This window comes from Vulpes lagopus, chromosome 18 (assembly GCF_018345385.1).
Source record: "Vulpes lagopus strain Blue_001 chromosome 18, ASM1834538v1, whole genome shotgun sequence".
Lineage (NCBI taxonomy): Eukaryota > Metazoa > Chordata > Mammalia > Carnivora > Canidae > Vulpes > Vulpes lagopus.
Window position 1 is genome coordinate 16,661,453 of NC_054841.1, and position 6,276 is coordinate 16,667,728.

Consider the following 6,276-nt stretch of genomic DNA (forward strand, 5'->3'; position numbering starts at 1 on the left):
AAAAGATGCTTTAGAGAATCAAACATTAGCCAGGATTAACCAGCATTATCCAAGAGTTAGCCATATTTAGGCAATTTTAACATTTATGCCAGAGAAGTGTTTTTATTAAGTGTTGACAAGGATTACTGGGGGAGAAATTATTTTTGCTCCCCATAGTTGAGGGAAGTCTTGGGAATATGGAATAGCTCTTCTTCTGATTGACCAAACCATCTTGGTGGATGACCATGGGCAAGCTGTCGCCTCTCTTGGAGCCTCAGTTTGTCAGGCTGTCATCTACTGGATAAGATTGGATGTTCCCCAAGGGCCTACCCTGTCTTGTAATATCTGGGTGCTGCAACAGTGCCTCTCTGTCTTTACATTTATACTGGGGGGCAGGCTATTGACTTTAGACCACCAAACTTCCTATGGAGGAAAAGGAGTCAACACTTAGGCTATGTACTATGTGCTAAGCATCTGTTAGGTGCTTTATGTCAGTTAGCTCATTACTCCTTATAGTAACTCAATGGCATGGGTTTTATTTCCACATCATAGCTAAGAACAGACAAGTTACAGGTTGAAAAGCAACTGCTACTTTTGGGGCCATACTCCAGTCCTTTCCACTCCATCTAAGTTCAAAAATTTTTTTTCTTTTAAGTTGTTTACCAAATAGGTATCAAGGGGCAAAGAGCGTAGGACTTGGAGTCATATAGGCATAGGTTTGAATCCTGCCCCCACCTCCTCCGCAAGGTACTAGCTCTGTGTCTTTGTGAGTCATGTCATTCCTCATCTGCACACACTTATTTTATGATCACCACAGAGCAGGGCTATTGTGTGCATTCTATGGGAAACTTGCTCTTTGGTCCCAATCTGAATGGTTGGTCATTCTAGGCTTCCCTCCAATGGTCATCTCAGGTGTCCTTGCTCACTCTCTCCCTGGTAGAGGAAGCAACTCTGGATGTAGCCCTGACTTTTTCCTCATGCTTGCTCCCTTGATTTGCTTAGCTTGATTCCACACAAGCCCTGGCCCTGCCTGACTTCTGCCTATGTATGTGGTATATGGCTGAAGATATGGGTTCAAATCCCAGCAATACCAGGTTCTGCTTGACCTGGAGCCACTCATTTGATTTCTCCAAGACTCTATTTCTTTTCTGTGAAGTGGGGATGATTTTGCAGACTTTGTTCAAGATTTTTATAGGTGGTTAAATACCATGATGTTGAGATTACATACTGAATTAATTACATTCTCACCCCAGGGAATGACCTTGGTTCTTCTGAATGAATTATTTTGTGACCTTAAAAATCCCTGGGTTAAAGAGTCCCTCCAGCTTTGGTACAGAGGGACATCTGAGCCAGCTGGTCCTCATGGTCAAGATTTCAAGATTCAGATGCCTTGAATGAGCAAATGGGTGAGCAACTTTTCTCCCAAATGTTGCTTTAAGAAGACTCGTTTCTGCCTGGCTGAGACATATTTTCATATAGATTCATCTCATTTAATGTTTTTAAAACCCTGTATGAGGCATCACCTGCTGAGCTCACAGAAGCAGCAGGTGGCTGCACTAGGATCTGCACCCAGATCCAAAATTCTTTTTTTTTTTTTTTAATTTTTATTTATTTATTTATGATAGTCACACACAGAGAGAGAGAGAGAGAGGCAGAGACACAGGCAGAGGGAGAAGCAGGCTCCATGCACCGGGAGCCCGACGTGGGATTCGATCCTGGGTCTCCAGGATCCCGCCCTGGGCCAAAGGCAGGCGCCAAACTGCTGCGCCACCCAGGGATCCCCTGCACCCAGATCCAGCTGTGTCCTTTCTGCTGCCCGCTGGCACTCACAGGTCCAGCCTCTGCTTGGAATTTAGTTTTGCCAACACCAAGACTCATGGACAGACTTCTAGTTTCATGTTCTTTTGAGGTTGTAACATGGTTGTGAAAAAATACTTCAGGAAAATTAGAAAGTTGTACAAAATTTAGAGGTACAGGTTCAAAGGGTCTTCACACACACACACTCCATCTTAAATACATAACCACTTTGTTAATTATAATTCACATAAAATAAAAATTAATCTCATAAAAGAATACAATTCAATGGTTTTTTACATTTTCACAGAGTTGTTTTGCAACCGTCACCAGTGTCTAATTTTAGAACGTTTTCATCACCTCTCAAAGAAACCCTGTACCTGTTAGCAGTCACTTCTCATACATCCTTGGTTACCACTCATTTACCTTCTGTCTCTGTGAGTTTGTCTATTCTGGAGATTTCATATAAATTGAATCATACATTATGTAGCCTTTTGTGACTGGCTGCTTTCACTTAGCATGATGTTTTCAAGGGTTATCCATGTTGTAGCATGCATCAGCACGTCACTCGTTTTTGGATGACTAGCATTCATTCCATTGTATGGGTAGACCACGTGTTATCCATTCATCATCTGAGTTGATGGGTGTTTGGGTTGTTCTTACTTTTTTTAAAGAAGATTTTATTTATTTATTCATGAGAATACACACAAAGGGAGAGAAAGAGGCAGAGACACAGGCAGAGGGAGAAGCAGGCTCCATGCATGGAGCCTGACATGGGACTCAATCCCGGGTCTCCAGGATCACGCCCTGAGCTGAAGGTGGCGCTAAACCGCTGAGCCACCGGGGCTGCCCGTGTTCTTACTTTTTGGTACAGAACATTCATGTACAAGTTCTATATGGACATAGATTTTCAGTTCTCTTGAGTATAGACCTTGGGATGGAATGGCTGGCTCATATCGTAACCTGCCAGACTATTTTCCAAAGTGGATGCACCACTTTACAATCCCATCTCCAGAAATTCTGTTTTGGTCTTTGTTGGTTGAAATGAGTTTGTGGGTGCTGATAATTTGAACTTCAAGCCCCATTTGGTCGAAAGTCTTAGACAAACACTCAGACTGAGTTACAGGATTGAAGTTAGCACGGCCAGAAAAAGACCTGCTATGGTCTCTGATGTTGTACCTTAAATATCCTGTAATAAAATTCAAAGCAGAGTACGGTCTTGGGTTTGAGTTCTTGAGAAAGAGCTGTGATCTAGCACAAGAAGAACAGCTTAGGATAGTGCCTGTCTTCCTTTGTGTTCCTTTTGGTGAGAGGTCGAGACAAAGATTGGAGTACAAGTCATTTCCTTGGGAGGTGATCCCAGAAAACCCCTGGTAGGGAATGGAGGCCGTGAGACAGGGAAGGGCAGGAGGTCAGTAAGGGATGTGTCCTTGGACAGGTTACCACTGTGAGCAACCACTACTCATTTCAGGTGGGGAACTCTGGGATCCAGTGTAGAATGTACCTTGGAGTCATCCCAGGGGAGAAACAGGAAAGCTGGTGCATTTATCCACCAACCCCTGGTGTGCCAATTGGTTGGCGGCTGCTTCTGAGGATAGGAACTCCTAGAGACTTCTGATTTGTGCTGCTTGCTGGCCTTGCCTGTACCTGCAGCCACTGGAGGTGAGTTGCTGGGTTTGCCCTAAGCAGCCTTTGGTGTGTGGAGGTCCATGGTCAGGGAGCCGCCAGCATCAGCCATGGGGCCAATTCAAATTGGTAGCTCAGTTACTCACCAGTGGCCATCTCTAACTACATTAAAAAAGGTTTGATCAATGGGATGTGAGGCTGTCTCTCTTGACTTAAAGGAATCAAAAGGAGGAGAAATAAAATCTTTTCCTAAACTCTTCCTGGAGGTAGGAAGGGAAGCACAAAGCTTCCAGAATGTGGGAAATAGCTGTATATATATATATAAATTGAAGTTAGAGGCTGTTCTTTAAGAAAGAAAAGAATGGGGCAATTGAAAGGCTCTTGCTGAAGTAATCAGAGCTGAGAGGCAGGAATAGAAATGGAAATCAGAATCCGTCTTTCGACAATTTAGTGAGATAATCAAGGGCTAGGAATTGTGCCAGTTTCCCACAGATCAGAACCGCTGGGTTCCAGAGCCCTGAGGACATGTTTATCTTCAGGCTTAGTGGAAGAAAGGGCCTGTATGGCAGCAGCCTCCACACTTTCTGGAGACCTGCATCACCTGGGGCACACGGTAAAACTACAGGTCCGAGGTCTTGCCACAGAGCCACCAAGAGTAGGACCAGGCAAGCTGTATTTTAAAAAGTCTCCTGGGTGACTGAGGTCCAGATCCGAGGACCTCTGAGAGGAGATAGTCAGAAGGTAGATAAAGTTCCAGACATATTTGGAAAACTGACGATCTGCTCTGCTTCCTTAGACTTCACTGGTTTGAAAGTTTTGTAGCTAGCCCAGCCTGTGAGCAGAAGGAGTTAGGGGTCCCTGGACAAAGAAAGAAGAGACAAAGCTGAAATTGCAGAAGAATAGACCGCAGCACATGATGATTTTAGGGGAACAAAAGAATGCTTAAGGGCACACATCCCATATCAGGCCAGGAGATAGCCTAATCATATCCAGGGCAATAAATCAGTGGTATATCTCCTGCTGTTGGCTTAGAAGTAAAGACTGACCTAATGCACATTCTCGAGTTGACTACAGGATCTAAGCCCCTTGGAGCATTCAGATACCGACCAACTAAAGCCAGAGAATTGATGATACTGACCCTTGCTGGGTGTTCACGACTTAACTTGCACTCTGTCCTCTTAAGATGACTTTTACCCCAATTCCATGCTGAATTTCCCACTGGGTGAGCCCCTTCATGAATACAGACACATCCCATTGTAAAATTTCTCCAGTTTTGTTGTTCAAGGAGACTTTGCTTTGGGAAATACCCCCCCAAAAGTATCCCCCCCCCTTTACTGGTTGCGAGTAAAACCCTTCCTTTTCCTGATCTTTGGCTTGGTCGTCCGTCTTGTTTTTTGGCTTGACACCCCCCACAAGGTGAATCCAGTTTTGAATATGAAAACTTTAGTTCCTCCCCTGGCTGAGGTCTGAGGCAGAAAGGTCTGTGGGGTTGGATCTTCATCACTGGGAACTGGAGTCTCTGACCACACTGTCCTTTCTGTAAAGCATGGCCCAGACAAGCAAACAATCAGACTGAGCCTAAATGGTTGAAAGGAGTTGCCTTTCACGAAAGACCATGAAAACTCCCACTCCCTACCATACTTTTCTTAGAATTATGGGTTGAATGGTCTTCCTGAAATTCATGTTGAAATCCTGTCCCCCAGTACCTCAGAATGTAACCGTATTTGGGATAGGGTCTTGAGAGAAGTAATCTGGTTAAACAGAAAAGCCCCAAATGGAGTCACTAGCTCTCCGGGACAGGAAACCAAGACTTCATCACGATTTCAACCCATCCTAGCAATGTGACCTTTTAGCTGTCAATCTGAAATCTCTTGAGCTCAGTGAGGTCATCTGTAAGACAAATACCCTGATTTCCCTTCTCTAAGAAAAGATGATGTCCTGGCCTGGAACAATTCTTTCTTTTCTTTAGCTAATCACCTCCTTGTCTCATTCTCCTGTATGGCAGCAGCCTCCACACTTTCTGGAGACCTGCATTACCTAGCGCACATGGTAAAAAAAAAAAGCCAAAAACCAAAAAAACAGGCCTGAGGTCTTGCTTTCAGGATCCACTCAGATCCCTCTCACTAGGCCGTCTGCAGTAGCTAAGGCTTGTCCTTGGGCTTGATTGTGTCCCCCTTCTCTCTCTCACGCTGGTTTTTCTTCAGTTCTGAATTAGCCTTTATTGTATGTCTGTAGTCTCTGTTGGAAACACTCCTCCTCACCCTCACCCTTCTAGCTGATTCCCCGCCCTCCATGAGACTTCAGTTAACGTGGTTCCTAAGGGGTCACCAGATTTTTTTTTTAAAGAGAGAGAGCATGCATGTGTGTGTGCACATGTGAGCACACGTGTGTGCACGTGTGAGTAGAGAGGGGCCAAGGGAGTGGGGGAGAGGGTGTCTCAAGCAGGCTCTGCGCTCAGCACCAGCCTACTCGGTACTCGAACTCACCACCCGGAAACTGTGACCTGAGCCGAAACCAAGAGTCACACACTTAACTGACCGAGCCACCCAGGCGTCTCCCCAGGTGAGGTATTTGCCTACATGCTTTCTTAACATCCTGAACTCTCCCCTGTAGCGGCTACTACACATTTGTTGTTAAAATTTTGTGTAATGACTTCTTTAGTGTTTTATCTAGAATGTAAACTCCACGGGGGCAGGAGTTTTTGTTCTGCTTGTTCACTTCTGTGTCCCCAGCACCTGAATGGGGCCAGGTACGTAGTAGGTGTTCTAGCAATGGTTGGTGGCTGAATGAATGAATAGACTGGATTCTCTGGAAGGGCCTGGGCCGGATGTGTCTTGTTCATCCCCGTTTCTCCAGCACCCAGAGCAGTGCCTGGCT